At 33.6% G+C, this 17,125-nt stretch overlaps 2 pseudogenes; one reads left to right on the top strand and one right to left on the bottom strand.

The window, feature by feature from the left end:
- Positions 1 to 5,312: 5,312 nt before the first annotated feature.
- Positions 5,313 to 8,913, bottom strand: LOC148569643 (uncharacterized; annotated as a pseudogene).
- A 3,439-nt stretch (positions 8,914 to 12,352) lies between these two features.
- On the top strand, positions 12,353 to 16,568 carry LOC148569642 (uncharacterized; annotated as a pseudogene).
- Positions 16,569 to 17,125: the final 557 nt, after the last annotated feature.

Raw genomic sequence — 17,125 nt, 5'->3', positions numbered from 1 at the left:
AAAGACATAGTACCTATATTTCACCGTAGTGAAAGTTTTGTTAGAAACAATAAAGGGGTACTTGTGTACATTAATGGAGAAGTAAAAAAATTTCTCCCAATGGACATTGACTTGATCTGTTTCTTTGACCTATGGACATTTTTCTTGGACTTGGTTACCATGACCACAAGGCAATGTATTAGTATGATCCTATTTCTGCTAACTTGGAATATCGTATTCACCCAATTAATAAAGATAAAGAGATCAAAGTTCTGCAAAAGAACAAGATGCTAAATGAGGATATTGACGAATTCTAATTGTTTGACTGTAATTATACTTGAGATATGTCATTTCATGTGCTTGGGATTGCATATTTTGACATACTTTAGATAATTTCATCATGATTTGATTTTAATTATGGTTCTAGTTGCTTAATTCGAGGGGACCAATTTGACGTATATACTATAAATTCAGGGACCTTTTTGACTTATAACAAAAATTTTAGGGGACCTATTTGACTTTAGAATGTCGAAATTTCGAGAACTGAAAAATAAAGGTGAGGACAAATCTGTCCCCTCAAAACAACGTTGTTTGGCGTTGTCCCAAAACGATGTCGTTTTAGCCACGTGTCCAGGGACTAATCTGTTCTGAGCGTGACACGTGTTTCTTTACCTCACATGTCACACCTACAACCTCTACGTAGATGAGAGAGTGTTGTCTTAACCAATTCAACCTGGCTTGGGGACCTATATGGCATATATCTAGTAATCTTGGGGACGCAGGACCAAATTAATTTTTTTTAGGGGACAAATTTATCGGACTGCTAAATCTTTGAGACCTATTTAGGGTATTACTCGAAAAAAATGTGAGAAAAAATTAAAAATTGAAAATTTTTAAATTGAAACAAAAATAAAATAGATGAGACAATGTCATTTTTGTTTACCTACCACATAAATTGTTTTGATAAAAGTATTTTTATAGTAATAAAAATAGGTTATTTTGTTAGTATCAGACTATTTTAAAGTGTTTTTGGTGATTAATCTTAAATATTCAAAACTATTAAAAAAATATTAATTATTTATATTAATAAATGTTACTCGGTTAGTATTTACAAATATTAAATGATTGATACTTTTTCTTGTATTTGCCGCATTTTTTATTATTTCTTATTATAGTCTAGCATTTTTTGTCTAAAGGCTATGTTTGATTGATATATGGATTGAGACAAAGACATAAAAATATAGATACTAAAGACATAAATATAATAAAACACAATTTTTTCAATTTGTTTGATAACTATATACACAAACAAAACAATAAAATATAATGTTAGTATTGTCCTCAGTATCGTGAAATCATCATCATTATCACAACTTCTTCTCTATCACTACCAGCACCATTTTCCTACCATCATTTATAACCCTTAAACTAATCAACAAATTCAATTAGACAAAATTCATCATAAGATCTAACAAATATTAATTAAAATTTAAATAAATAAAAAATTAAATAAACAATTAAAAAAAAGTAGAGAACCTAAATGCAATAGACATAGCGAAAATGAATCTAAAAGTAGAAAAAGGTGATTGCATGGAAAAGAGGCAGATTCAGAAAAAGAAAGGAAAAAAAATCGATCCGAAAACTAGCAACGCCAAAAATGATAACAATCGCAACTTGAAGCAGAGGCAATGACAGATCTAGAAACAAGGGCAAACATAATGGTGAATAGCGATGACCAGGGACGGACCCACATATAACAAAGAGGGGGCATTTGTTCCGACAAAATTTTTAAAAAAATACTAATACTTATATATTTGATCCTTATTATATTATATTTGTCCTAAAATAAAATATAAATGATTTTCTTGTATTTTATGTTAAATTTTTTTGTGAAACTTAACATATAATCAAGGTTCTGAAAATCGAACCGATCATCGAACCGCTCTAATTACTAGTTCACTGATTTACTGATCTAACCGGTTCAACTGTGGTCCAACCAAAAAATTCGTTTTATAATAAAATAATAAATAAATTATAGATAAACATACATCAAAAGAACAAAAAATGTTTCTCATTCTATAGCAATTACACTCATTAACAAAAACCACATCAGAAGAACACAAAATGGAGTTATCTTACCCTAATAATTCTATACTTAGGCTCATACTTCTTAGCATTCTCAACAGTATCATAAATCAAACCAAAATCAGTGGATTTGCCCCCTCCGAAATGGGTGCGAAACTTGAACATGAATGCAGTGTTGGGGTCCTTAACATCATAGATTCTAGCAAGCTTCTCTTAAGCTCATCCTTCATATTCCAAACAGAACAACACCATAATTGTCCAACCAATAATTACCAGACAAAAATCAATTAAATCTAAAGTTATCAGCTCACAAGCAGTAATAATGTTCTCATAATTGTCCAACCAATAATACTCATAATTGAATTTAACTGATAATGCCTGCTTCTTTTTTATTTCTTTGATTTTTTATTTTTGATTCCTGAGAAGCAAGAAATTAGGGTTAGTTTCAAAATCCAACATTAAAACTAAAGGAAATAACATTAACTTACAATCCATTTACCAGGACATGGACAGCAACTCGCACAGACTTGAAAGCTCTACTTTTATATCTGCTTCCTATTGAATTACTGAGATTAACAATGGAAGAAAATAGTATTAAACAGCAAGTTTATGTTTAACCTGTTGAATTACCCAAAAAAAATCACAAACATAGTATAGAAATAGTACACAAACAAAGTAGAGCATCCAGTGCTAATCAAGAATCAAATAATCATTCAATAAAAACACAAAATATTCAATAATCATTCAATAATTTCTGAACAGAGCATAAAAAAACCGAATTTAGGGGAGAAAAATAAAAAAGCACAGTTCACAGTTCACACTTCACACATCACAAAACTTCAAAGTAACCTTCGAACAGGCTTCACTACAACAAAATAGCATTTTGGCGACGGTTTTTTTTAATGCTTGGTGACGGTTTTAGCCGTCACTAAATGGTTTTGCGACAGTTAAAAAAAGCGTCATAGATTTGAGGGTCGCCAGCTAACATAGTGACGGTTTTGGACCACCGTTGGTAAGGAGTGTCGCTAAATTGTTTGTGACGGTTTTTAAAGTATAAAACCGTCGCTAATTTGTAACACTTGTAAAAGTGTTTTTTATACTGTATTTCGCGACGTTTTGAAACTGTCGTTAAATTACTAAATTCTGTGACCGTTTTTTTCTTATGTTTCATGACTATTTTAAACCGTCACTAAGTTACTAGTTCTTATGACAGTTTTTAGGCATATTTAGTGACTATTTAAATCGTCACAATATTTCTAGTGACAGTTTTTCTATTTAAAACCGTTACTAAGTTACTTATTCCTATGACAGTTTTTTCCTGTATTTAGTGACTGTTTTAAACTGTCATAATCTCTCCAACATCAAAGATTTCTATTATCAAAAGTTAAATTCTCTAGAAATGATATTGTATTTTAACAAATCTAAATTCAATCCCACAAATTTTACAAAAATAGCAACAATGTATTTCAAAAGTTGAATTCTACAAGTTTTAATTACATAGTCATAATCCATATATACAATATTAGGGGATGACACTTTAAGAATTGAATAAAATTAAAAATTGAGATATGATCATTTCCTCTTGCATTAGGGGATGACACTAATTTAACATCTTCAACATCTTTGAAGAATTTTTTAGGACTTTGATACTTCTTTATTAGCCTTCTTCTCTTCATACCTGTAAAAACATAGTAAAAAATATAATTAAAGAGTTCCATGTTAATTACATTTAAGAAATACTCTTAAAAACTAATAAGAAATTACATTTAAGTTCCACACAACCAATTCCAACTTAGTCCCCTTCAAATTAATCATGTCATGGCCCTCACGTATGGTACTGGAGCTGGGTAACTACAGTGCAAGGCCAAATATAGCCCAAGAGACAGAAAATACAGGAACAGTTGCAAGGCCAAATAGGGTAACTGGAGCTGGGTTCTGGAAAGCCATAGGGACTGACAGGCCTATATACTCCTCAGAGGGTTCAAAGTCCATTGGACTCAAGAAATCTTTGGTCTTCTACAAGATCGATCTCACACTTTCTAGCTAACTTCAATTTCAACATGCAGGACTCTTAGGCAATCTGCAGAATATTCAAGAAAACGAATGCTACAGCTCAAAGAGCACTCTCTCACTCTTGGGTTTCTACCTTACCTGAAACACCAACCACCACTACCAATGATACAGATCACATATTCTAGTTTCGTTCATCCAACATGCCAACAATGATGGCAAAGAAAACTAGCTTCATGACCCAGTTTTGCACTAACTACACTAGTGACACACAAATCCAAACTGATGAAGTGGGGTGGAAGAATGTACATGCAAACTGATAAACTGATAACTATAATAACTCTTGGCAAGCAGCTTGCTCCACAAAACCAGAGCAACAATTCAATGTACATGCATCACTATGGTCAACAAGTTGGTTAACTAAACAAGTTTCCTTCACCTAAAATTTTTGCATCACTGAATACAGTTTTAAAAAAAAAAAGAAAGAAAAAGAATGAGAGAGATATAGAGTTAGTACTGACGGTTTAAAAATTAAGAGTATAAGTGTCATAATGTTGATTAATAGAGACCCTTAAAATAGCTGTCACAAATCAAGTAATCGCTGACCAGATATAGGAGGCAAGAAACAAGTCCAATATATGCGATAACTTTGAATTCTATCATAGTTGATTTTTATCCAAGGACAGCCAACATATAAAGTGTTTTCAATACAAATCATGTTACTATCATTAAGCTGGTGATTATGAAATATATTTAGTTTAAGAAGAAAGCATCACCTGTATGAGTAGTTCAATTTTTAGTCGTCTACTTGCTTCATGTTCACTGTGTGCTTCACCGCATTGACTAATGATTGCATCAATTTCATCAATAAATATGGTTGAGGGGGCATGGTGTCTTGCAAGCTCAAATAACACCTTTATCAACTTCTCGGAATCACCTGCAATCTAGAATAAATTCTGTAAAAGTGCAGGCCCAGTTGTCCACTATATTATAAACTAAACAGAGAAGAACAAGGAGCACTTTGAAAGCTCTTTCTCTTCCTTACAAGATAAAGGCAATTTAATCCAAACAAAGGAGGAATCTAGGCATTCAAATGAAGCAATGTCATCTAAAATACAAGAATAATTCTAGATCCTCCTAAGGAATTCTCCCAACAGTCCTCATAATTGCCAAACAAGGAAAAATATTTGAATGCTCTGAAAATGTATTTAGTAACTTCTGAAAAACTTCAATGTCTTTTACACAAGCATATCCTCATTCTCATCATAGTTTTCATTGATTATTGGAAGATCATCATCTACAACTATTCTCGCCAATTTTATATTTGTATTTTCATCTGGAAAAAGAGACTCTAAGTCTTGTGGTGGATAATTATCATTGGATACTGTAATTTCGTCATCTTCACCCATATTATCTCCACCCATGTTATACAAATCTCTTGGCTTCAAGTGAATTGGTATGCACCATCCTTTTTCTTTCTCATCATCCACATAATATACCATCTGGGCTTCAGAAGCTTTAATATATGGCTCGTCATCTTCATGTTCACCAGTATGTATGAGCCTTGTAAAGTTCACAGATAAAAAACCCAAATTGTCCTTTTTGATTCCTCTAGGACTAGTTGTGTTTGCCCATTAACATTTAAACAAGAGAACTGTAAAGCCATTGTAGAAAAGCTCAATGATGTCTACCAACTTTCCATAATAAGGTACAGCACCAAAGTTCATTCGGGTATCTTTACTACTTGAGTAACTTCTTGTTCCAAATGTACCAAAGACTCCGCTATTCTGAGTTTTTAATCCATTATCCCTTGCCAAAGTTCGAAATCTATATCCATTAACATCATATGAAGAGAACTTTCTTGCTTGGTCATATGGTCCTTGAGAAAGACTGATAAGAATGTCTTTATCCACATCAGAAAGTTTGTTGAGATTAGTACAAATCTAAAAGTACATTAACATGTTTGTGTTAGTCATAGACATATTGCAAAAATAGAAAATGAAATAAGTGAAATTTCTCTTACATGATTAGAGAACCAATCAATAAATTCTCTATGAACCTTTTTGTCTATCTCAGTAGTATCCCTTGTTCGGCTTCTTAATCTTTTCTTCACAATATCTCTATAATCCCTAAGATAGTTATCAACTGCACGACAATTTGTCAAAACATGCCTATGAGCCTGCCTCTTCTCAATTGGTGATAAAGTAAAATATGTGAAACCAGTATTTGATTCTCCAACTTGAGGAAACAGCTTAGATATTCGTGAATTGGGATCTATCTGGGTAGGCTCATTACCAACACGCTTACGTCGATTCCATATTGTCTCAATATTGTCCAGGTATCTTGAACAAAATGTAAGGATCTCTTGCATAAGATAACCTTCAGCAATAGAGCCCTCTGGTTGTGCTTTATTACGCACATAAGATTTTAGTTGTCCCAAGTACCTATTAATTAAGCCAAAACTATTAATATTAATAGGAAACTTATACACTATTTTAAAATTAAGGTAAAGAAATTTATTCTTTGTTACCTTTCTATCGGATACATCCACCGGTAGTGTACAGGACCTCCAAGCTTAACTTCTTCAACAAGGTGAACCACCAAATGAATCATAACTGTAAAAAAGGATGGAGGAAATAACATCTCCATATGGCATAGAGTGAGCACAATTTGATCTTGCAACTTGTCTAAATCCTTAATAATCAATCTTTTTTCACATAACTTCCTAAAGAACGAGCACAATTCAATCAAGATTGCTGAAACTTCACTAGGCAAACTCGTTCGCATGGCTAATGGTAGCAATTGTTGCATTAATATGTGATTATCATGGCTTTTTAGCATCCCATTGATCTTAAGGTTGTCAACATCAATGCACCTAGATATGTTACTTGAATACCCGTCTGGCACACTAATATTTTTTAAAGTTGACAGAAAAGCCTTCTTGCCTTTATTAGTCAGTGTAAAGATAGCTGGAGCGTACTTTCCATTCTCATCTGGCCAAAGATCTTGTTTACAGCCTAAAGCTTTAAGATCTTTTCGAGCATTGAGGTGGTCTTTTGACTTGGTGCTGTCATTTAGCAACGTGTATATCACATTATCACATACATTTTTTTCTATATGCATCACATCAAGATTGTGACGCAATAGGTTATACTTCCAATAGGGAAGTTCAAAAAAAATGCTTTTCTTCCTCCACTGCTTAGCACCTTCTGCAGCACGCTCACCACGTCTTCTTTTCCCCCTAACTTTTGCCTCTTCTTTTCTACCAAATGTGACATTGATGTCCTTGACTTGCTCAAGTATATCAAGACCAGATAACCTCTTCGGTGGATTGCGGAATTCTTGCTCTCCATTAAATCGAACCCTATTCAATCTAAACCGATGCCTTTGATTAAGAAAACGACGATGTCCTATGAAACATGATTTTCTACTATGAGGAAGTTGAAAAGGAACAGAGTCGAAGTTACAAGATGGACAAGCAAGTCCAGTGTACGTGTTCCACCCGGAGAGAATTCCTAACCCAGGAAAGTCACTTATAGTCCACATCAACGCCGCGTGCAATTTGAACGCCTTTTTCTCAAAAGAATCATATGCATCCACGCCCTCATTCCATAACTCTTTTAGCTCTTTGATCAACGGTTGTAAGTAGACATCTATATTGTTTCCTGGCATCTTTTTTCCAGGAATTATCATTGAAAGAATAAAAGACGTCCGCTTCATACAAATCCAAGGAGGAGTGTTGTAAGGAATGAGAATAACTGGCCAGGTACTAGAATTTGCATTCATACTACGATAGGGATTAATACCATCAGTAGCTAATGCCAAACGTATATTTCGTGGATCCTCTGCGAATGAAGTGTTTTTTAAATCAAACATCTTCCAAGCTTCTGAATCTCTAGGATGCGTCATTACACCATCTTCCTTAGGAGCAACATCATGCCATCTCATGGCCTCGGCTGTCTTTGAAGACAAAAATAACCTTTGCAAACGAGGTTTTAGTGGAAAGTAACGAAGAACTTTAGCAGGCACCTTCTTCCTAATATTCCCATGATTTGATTCTTGAATCTCACCACCCTTTGTATCTAGTTTCCATCTAGACCTGTTACAAACTTTACACATTTCTTTCTCCTTGTCTTCACCCCAATACAGCATGCAATTGTTCGGGCATGCATGTATCTTCTCATAATTCATACCAAGCTTCAAGATAGTTTTCTTTGCTTCATAAAATGAACTCGGAATCTCTGCATGTTCAAATGCATCATGTAAGAGTTCAAATATCATCGACATTGCCTTGTCAGTCATCCCACATATACACTTAATATGATACATCTTCACCAAAAAGGACAATCTTGAATATCTTGTACACCCTTCATACAAAGGTAGTTCTGCATGACTTGCCAATTCTTCAAACTCCGCTGCATCAGCTACATCTGGCATCACTCTTTCAACTCCATCAATGTCTTCATCTGACTCTATTGAGACTTCATTTGTCCAGTGCATATCAGTCCCAAAAGCATCTCCAAGCATGTCATGAATAGAATCTTGATTAAAATCATCAAAAGCATTTGAAGCATCACTATTTGAGACGTTACTACTGGGATCCCCTACCTCAATCTCTCCGTGATAAAACCAAAGTGTATATTCTTTCGGGAATTGGGTACATATCAAGTGATCGTACATCTCACCCTTTGTCACTTTTTTTCTAAAACCGCACTTCAAACAAGGGCATACAGTTGCTTCAGCTAAACTATTTTCGAAGGCAAAATCAATAAACCTCCTAACCCCTCGCTCATACTCTATTGAGTTTCGTGGCTTTGTGATCCATGACTTATCCATTGAACCAATATAAGAATATTCCTTCAAATTTCAAACAAGAGTATATCCTTAATTCTATCTACAATGCAATAAATACTAAACTATAAAAACTACCATGCAATAAAAATATAGTTTGTGCAGTAGTAAAAATAAATATAAACTAAGAAAAAAACTAACTGAATGTGGCGATGCCGCAAGGAAGCTCCACCTTCTAACTCTCTCACTTCCAGCAATACTTATATGAATCTTCTCTCTGCATTCATATAGAAAATTCTAATGAGAAAATTCCAGATTGACTTCAAGGACTTAATAAATATAAACCTTCATTTTCACTTGACCTCAAAATTCCACCCCGTGGGCCAGAGATTATTATCAACGAAAGCAAGCAAATACAAGTCAAAGCATGATGTGCACGAGGCAAGACCACATACATTAACAATAAGTACACACAATAATTGACAATACTTGTTATTATCTACGTCAATCATATTCGATATACATTATTAATTTATTTTTAATATGTATTGTATTTTAAATTTTTAATATATTTTTATATTAATGACTGATTTTTATATATACTTACATGATTATAGACAAAATATTTACTCTTATATATTATTGGTTACCGTAGAAAAAGAAATAAATTAAAAAAGGTAAAATTCACCCTTGTCAAGTGAGGATACATCAAATAAACTTGTATTAATAAAAGCCGTTATAATTATTACTCACAAAAAATATAGAAATAAATAAATAAATAAATAATTCACCCTTGGGACGCAATACAAATTCTTTCTTTTGACAATATACAATAAATAAATAACTAAATAAATAAACAAAACCTGGTGTGAAGTGTTACTCTGTTACACAATCAAAGTGAGTTGGAAAGTGGCATCTACTTTGGTTCAATGGGAAAAGAATATAGATTTCATGACGCAGACATAAACATTAACAAATCATGAATTATATGCATGCAAGTACAAAAAGGAACACTACTACACTGCTTCCAAATTGTTCCTTCTTTTAATCTTTTGGTCTGAGTCCCACATTGATATTTAATTTATATATCGGATCGGATCAATATATATACAAGAGAGAATTTAAATTTTTCAACACTTATTTAAGCAAATGAGTGTTATTATTATAAAAAACATGAACAGTATAAAAATGGCTTTGATGGAAGTAACAATAAGAATAACAGAAAAATTGATTAGTGAGAAAAAAAATAAAGGAAGCAAGGATACCGCTTTTTGGTGCATTTTCTTGGAGGCTTGTGAATACTTTAACTGCAACATATATAAACATAAACATTAATTTGCTTGACAGTGCAACCAAAAGAATAGAAGCTGGCAGCATTTAGAAAAAGAAAGTAACAATAAAATTTTAATCTTGCTTGCCACTTGGGTTAACTTAATGGCTTAAAACCTTTATCGAAAAACAGGGCTTTCTAACCAACTAAATCCAAACTAATCCATTCTTGAGAAAGGGATTGTAGAATCAATCATTTCACAAATTCTCTCATGTAACCCTTTACACCTTAAGTAATTAAGCAAAGTGGAAAATCATGGGATAGTAGAAGATTTTTCCTTATACCACATGAATCAAAAACATAAAATAATTATATATACATGTAGAATATACTTTTTGAAGATAAATTGAAGTGCTTATTCCCTTCATCATATAGAGCAAAAACTGGTTCCATGTGTCAACAGGACCCGGCAAACACCAATGAGCACAATCAGTAACCTTAACATTGTTGTAATATAAATGGCCATATTTACCAGGATGTCCATCAGGCCTCATTGCCATAGCATCACTTACATCAATCAAACCAAATTGCATCACTTACAATTTATCATTATGATAAATTGTAGCAAAATATAGCACTAACAACAAACAATTGCAACAAGTTTAGTACAACAAACACTAAACAACAACAAAGAAATTGCAGGAGAGAAAAATAGAAGAAGAACAATCAATTACTCACTACCTTTATTCAATATTGTCGTTGGAAGAGAAGAAATTATTATAAAAAAGGCATATAGAAGCATTACCATAACTCAATAAGGATAAAGCACACATACCTTTCTGAAGTGAGGAATTAAAGTGAGTAAAAATCTTGTAATCCACTGCGAAACACAATAGAAATGAAATTAAAATCACTCTAAAATGGGGATATTATTACAGTGGAGGAGTGCTACTTGTCGAAGAGAGAGCTTGAAGCCTTGAAACAGAGAGATGACGAGGAGAGGTCTACCATATCAGTGCATCAATTTTACTATTATCTATCCTTCTAATTAAAAATGCATAAAGTCATCCATAATTTTAGTTGAAAAATTTCATCGAACAAGTTGTGTGCAAGTAAAATCAAAATGAATTTTAAAATAAACAAAATTTAAAGCTTCCAACGAAACAATCCTCCATATAATAAGATACAAAGCATGATCTCTCAGACGAATAATCAATGAAAAATTTAAAATCACAAGTAACAGTTCCAAAGAATAACAATCATGTACAGGTTATTTGATTTACATTAATCCATTCACAATTTCACATTAAAAAATGAGCAAACAGAGCATAAAAGGAAGATAAGAACCGAAGAAGTGAAAGTAGTGCGACTAACCTTCGGTGGAGACACGAACGGAGACCGGCGGCGACACGGCGGCGAGCTACTCCAACCTCGAACAGAGAAGTCAGTGAGGACGCGGACAGCGGGAAGGAGGACGGGGACAGCGGGAAGGAGGACGCCGAGCTACAAGAGAGGGCCTGGGCTACAAGAGAGGACGCGGAGGCGCCGAAAGTACGGACGGCGGCGACACTGTCTTAGAATCGTTGCAGGGAGAACCTAGGGTTTTGGCTGGGTGATTTTGAACTTTGCTTGAGTTCAGAGATAGCGATTCATGAACAGGGGGTGTTAGGGGAAGGGGGTGAGTGAGGGCTGAATGTTAGGGAAAAAAACCAAAACGGTGCCGTTTAACAAGCACCGATCCAATTTCATTTTAAAAAATAGAAATGGTTATCAGAAATAGAAAATAAAAAAAGAAAAAAAAGTGAGAAAGGAATAAATTGCTAGTGACGTTGAAAAAATTATATAAATAAGTGTCACTATTTTATTTAATAACGACTGTTTAGATAAGAGTCATAAAATAAGTGTAGCTATTCATCTAATTTGGTGTAGTGCTTGAACAGAACTGAACTAACAATAATTATAAAAAATTATTCAATTAATCATCCTTCAACAATTAATCAATGCTTCAACAATTATTATTACAAAAATCTAAATTCATACCTAGGGTTAGAAGCTGGAAGTCTGGAAAAATACAGAGCTGGCGGGGACAGGGACAGTGGCAGGCAAGAGGTGGCTGAAGGGGTGGCAAGGTTGAACAGAGCTAGCGCCAGCGGTCCCTAACTATGCAACGGAAAGTGGCATTGGCAGTGGCTGCGATTTTTGAGGACTGACTCAGCGATGGAGCATGGCTACGTGAACAGTGGTGGTGGCTCCACAGACGTTGCGATGGCGGGGCTAGACGGAAGTTACGCCGGAAGCTCGAGGTGGAGACCGAAGACGTGAAAACTGAGAGCGAGAGGTGAGTGTGGACTGTGGAGGCTCGAGAGGAGAGGTGTGAGTGGGTCTGTAGGTGAGACTAGGGTTCATTTCCCTTTGGCCCTTTCTTCAGCATGCAAAATGCAGCGTTTTGCTAATGCTAACCAATTTCAAAAACCGGCGGGATAATGGTTCGGTTCGAATGACCGGTTCTCAGCTGATTTGGCGGTTCAATTTCGATTTCTGAATTTGTCAGTTTTACTATCTGTCCAAACCGTGTTTGCCAACGATTTACGGTTCGACCAATTCGACTGGCCGGTTCGAACCGATTTTTAGAATATTGCATATAATAATTATATTATTAAATTTGAGTTAGTATAATAACAAAAAATATATAAATAAATAACCTCAAAGAATCGTGATAATTTTTATTATATTAGTTCTTAGTTAATACTTAAATTGAAACTTAGTTTTTTAATTAAATTATCAGTAATTTTTTAAAAAATATTTAAGATAAAAATATATTATCTACATATTAATATTTATTTTTAAAATGGCTTGATTATAGTAATTACTTTGGTTACAAATTTTATTTTATACCATAAAAACTGTAATAAATAGACTTAACAGTTAATATGAGATAATAAAAAATAAAATAATTATTTAAAAAAATATATATAGAAAAATAATATTGTCATGTTAAAAATAAAAAGAAAGCCATTATAAATTATTGTTTTTATTATTTTGAATATTATACTGTATGTGTGAAATTATTTTTTTATTATTTTAAATACTATAAGTGATTATGTGTATATTTCTAGTTTTTATCGATGTGTATAAATAGTTCTAATTTAAAATTTTAAATATATCTAAATCAATTTGGGTAGATCGAGTAAACAGCTTAGTCGTCCGCTTAAGCAAGTGTTGGGAGTTTGAATTTCGTCTCATATGTGTAACAACTCATTGGCCAATTGTAGACTCTTAAATAAAACTCAAATTTATGATGGATTAGTCCTTAACTTGTTGGGTATTGTGGGAAGTCAAAAAAAATATATCTATACCTAAATTTTATTATATGTTTGCCCCACTGTAAAATTTTTCTGGGTCCGTCACTGGCGATGACGTTGACAGTGGCTGCGATAGAGGATCTTTATTTGGAAGAAGGAGAGACGAAGGAGATGATGCTCTAAATATGAGGAACTGGGAGGGAATGAAATAAGAGGAATGACAGGAGGAGAAGGGAAGGAAGGAAGAACTGGAGAAGAGGAAGAAGAAGGGAGGAGGGTGCCGTCATAATGTGAAAAGGAGGGAGACAGTGGGTAAGGCAGATGAGGGAAGAAGGAAGGTGACGATAGAATAGATCAGAGAAAGGAAAGGGTGAGAAAGAATAAAAAGATTAGGGTTAAGGTTACCACAAGGATAAAATTAGAATTTAATAAAAAATGAAAGGACAAAAGTGAAAATTTTGTGTCTTAACTCTTAAGAGTTATGTCTCAGTGTCTCAGGATAAAGGAGAAACACTAAAGACATGTATTTTGTGTGCACTTACACTCCATTTGGTTTGTGTGTAAGTCAGGCCAAGACATAGACACAGTGGAACGTGTCTCTTGTTTGGTTTGTGCGACACAAAAAATAAAAGACACGCTTACACACAGGAGAGCACATAATACACGTATTTCATGTCTTAATGAAATGATGAAACACGAACGAAGATTGATGAACACTGATCTGAATTATTCTTTTTACTATTTTACCCTTATTAAAATTTTAACTTCCAGACTTCTTCTTCTACCTTTGACAAACCCTAACAAGTCTCAAAATATTTTGTGGAGCTTCTTCATTGAGGGCTACTTCTGTGGAGCTTCTTTATCCTTTCTCTGTTCTTGAAAACTCCACTAAAGGTTTGAGATTATGCTATCCCTCTCTATTATTATCTCAAGTTTTTAACTTTTGTCTTCCCTTGCTCTGTTACCATGAACTTTAATACATTTTATTTTGAAAAAAATAGTGGTGTGTGAATATAGGAATAAATAATACTACTAGGCTGTGAAGTATTGTGAATGTTGAATTTTGTTTTGGGGATTAAATGGATGATGAGAAAATTAGAAGTATCGTGAGCTTTATTCTTGTTATTTGGAGCTATTATCTGACTATTGTAAGGGTTGGTATGAGGAATGCCTATAAAGATTCAACCAATAACTCAATAATATTTGTCATGGTCTGGTTACATTTCTTGTATTTTCAAACAGCAAGGAAACTATTTATGTTGTATAAAGGGGCAAGCAATTTTTGGAATGTATTGTTTTATGAAAAGCACATAGTTTAGGTTTCTTTCATCTTTACCAAAAGAATTTATGAGCTTGGACTTAAAACTACATTAGATTTGAATTTTAAGTTGTTGTCTTTTCTAAATTTGAAAGTTTTGAGATATTAATGAGAAAATTCAGAGGCTTTTATATAAGTATGAAATTCGGTGTGGGTCATGGATCTTTTATTTTGTGGAGTTAGGAGTTTAAATTATTGAATATAAGTTTTTGATTTTGTTTTTCATTATTTAGATCATTTGTTTGTGAAAAAAGTCTTTGATGGTAACTGTAGGGTAATAGATATTAAATTTCTTGGATGTTAGTTCGATCCCATCCCGCTCTAGTGTTGCTAGCTTTACTTCTTTTGGATTTGTTATGGTCACTATATAAAGCTTATTTGAATGTTTTGGTGCTGGATATTTGTTATGTATATATTTTTATACATTTACTTTTTATTGTTTGTTAGGAAGTGATGATGGATCGTTCCGAGCAAATTAAGCTATGTGTTGGATATTACTGGATTATGAGAATGCAATTTTACATGTTAATGTTATTTTTTTAATTACTTTATATATGTATATTAGGAATAGAAGGCGGAGTCATTCTTCGATTAGTCGAAGAGTAAACACATTGCCATTAAGGTGAGACGCATTAGATAGTATCATTGGGGCATGTGGAGATAGAAATTGCATATGAGAGTTAAGAATGAGTTTGAATGCATTTGCCAATTTGTGTGAATTGCTAAAAGTTCAGGGTGGGTTGGACGAAGATAGTCATGTTGGCATAGGCAAGCAAGTAGCTACTTTCTTAATCATATTAGCTCACCATACCAAAAATTACAGCGTACAAGTTAGGTTCTATAGGTCTGGTGAAACTATAAGTAGGTATTTTCACAAAGTATTGTGTTCGATTTTGCGTGTTCAAAGTATATTATTTGCAACGATAGATCCTGTACCGGAAGATCGTGTAGATCCCAGATGGAAATGGTTTAAGATAGGTCTTGTATATAGCTCAAATTCTTGCTGGTCAAGTTTATCTGGTGTGTAATAACTATTTTTTTAACATTTGATAGGGTTGTCTAGGAGCATTAAATGGAACTTACATAGATGTCACGATCCTGAAGAATGATAAATCTAGATATCGGATAAGGAAATCTAGAATATCCACCTATGTCTTAGGAGTTTGCAATCGAAATATGAATTTCATCTATGTCCTTAGCGGTTGGGAAGGATCGGCATCTGATTCAATGGTACTTAAGGATGCAATTACTCGACGTAATGGCTTAAAAATACCTGTTGGTATGTCTAAATTAATCTTTTGATATGAGCATTAACTATTTATTAAAGAATTACAATGTATTTCTTATATATTTTTCAGCCTTCCGTTTTAGGGTCTTATTATTTAGTGGATGCTGGCTATACCAATGGTAGAGGATTTTTATCTCCTTATAGAAATGTTCGCTATCATGTGAATGAGCGGGTTCAAGGTCACCGTGCACCACAAAATCTTCTAGAGTTATTTAATAAGAATCACTCTTCACTAGGAATGTGATTGAGCAGTGCTTTGGATTGCTTAAGAAAAGATGGGCAATTCTACGAAGTCCGTCGTTCTACCCTATTAGGATTCAAAACAACATTATTATCGCTTGTTGTTTGTTACAAAATTTTATTCGTATTAACATGGATGTTGATCCCGAAGAAGATGCAACTCTTTTACCAGAGCACATACCCATAGGAGATGATACTATAGTTGATGAAGCTGACACAATTGATGTTGTAAAAAGTAGCCACGAGTGGACTCAATGGCGTGAGGACCTAGCAACCGAAATGTGAGAAATATGGAGAGGAGAACATGGCGTGTAGAATTTTTATTTTCGCTAGTTTTACTATGTATGCAATTGTCGTCGACTGTTATTATATTTGAATTCATTTGAGTTTTTTCCCTTGTGGCATATGTATTTGCCAATTCAGTCTGATGCCTTGTATTCTAATTAAAGATACAACTAGACAAGAGTTTGTTTTAATTGTTTCAAAAGATGTTAAACGTCTATAATTTTATTGAAGATGTTGAAGTATATTGATATTGTAATTGCTATTATTTATTTTAATAGTCCTAACCCATCCCATTATGTAAGTGGTACTTTTCTGCTGTAAATGTGTTAGTAGGTATTAGTTTGTTGTGAGTGATAATTTGCCATAAATCTGCTAGTAATTTAATGACAATTCTGCTATAATTGTGCTAGTAAATTTGTTGTCATTGTCATAGCAATTCTTGTGTAATCATGAAAATAATTCTACTATATATATGGTGCTCTTTTTCGTTATTGTTCATATATATTATCCAGCAGCAAATGGCCTCCACACCACGCCAGTGGGATGAACAAGAAACT

Source organism: Arachis ipaensis, chromosome B3 (assembly GCF_059453495.1).
Source record: "Arachis ipaensis isolate K30076 ecotype BB chromosome B3, ASM5945349v1, whole genome shotgun sequence".
Lineage (NCBI taxonomy): Eukaryota > Viridiplantae > Streptophyta > Magnoliopsida > Fabales > Fabaceae > Arachis > Arachis ipaensis.
The sequence above is the reverse complement of the archived record's forward strand: the minus strand, read 5'-3'. Positions and strand labels throughout refer to the sequence as shown.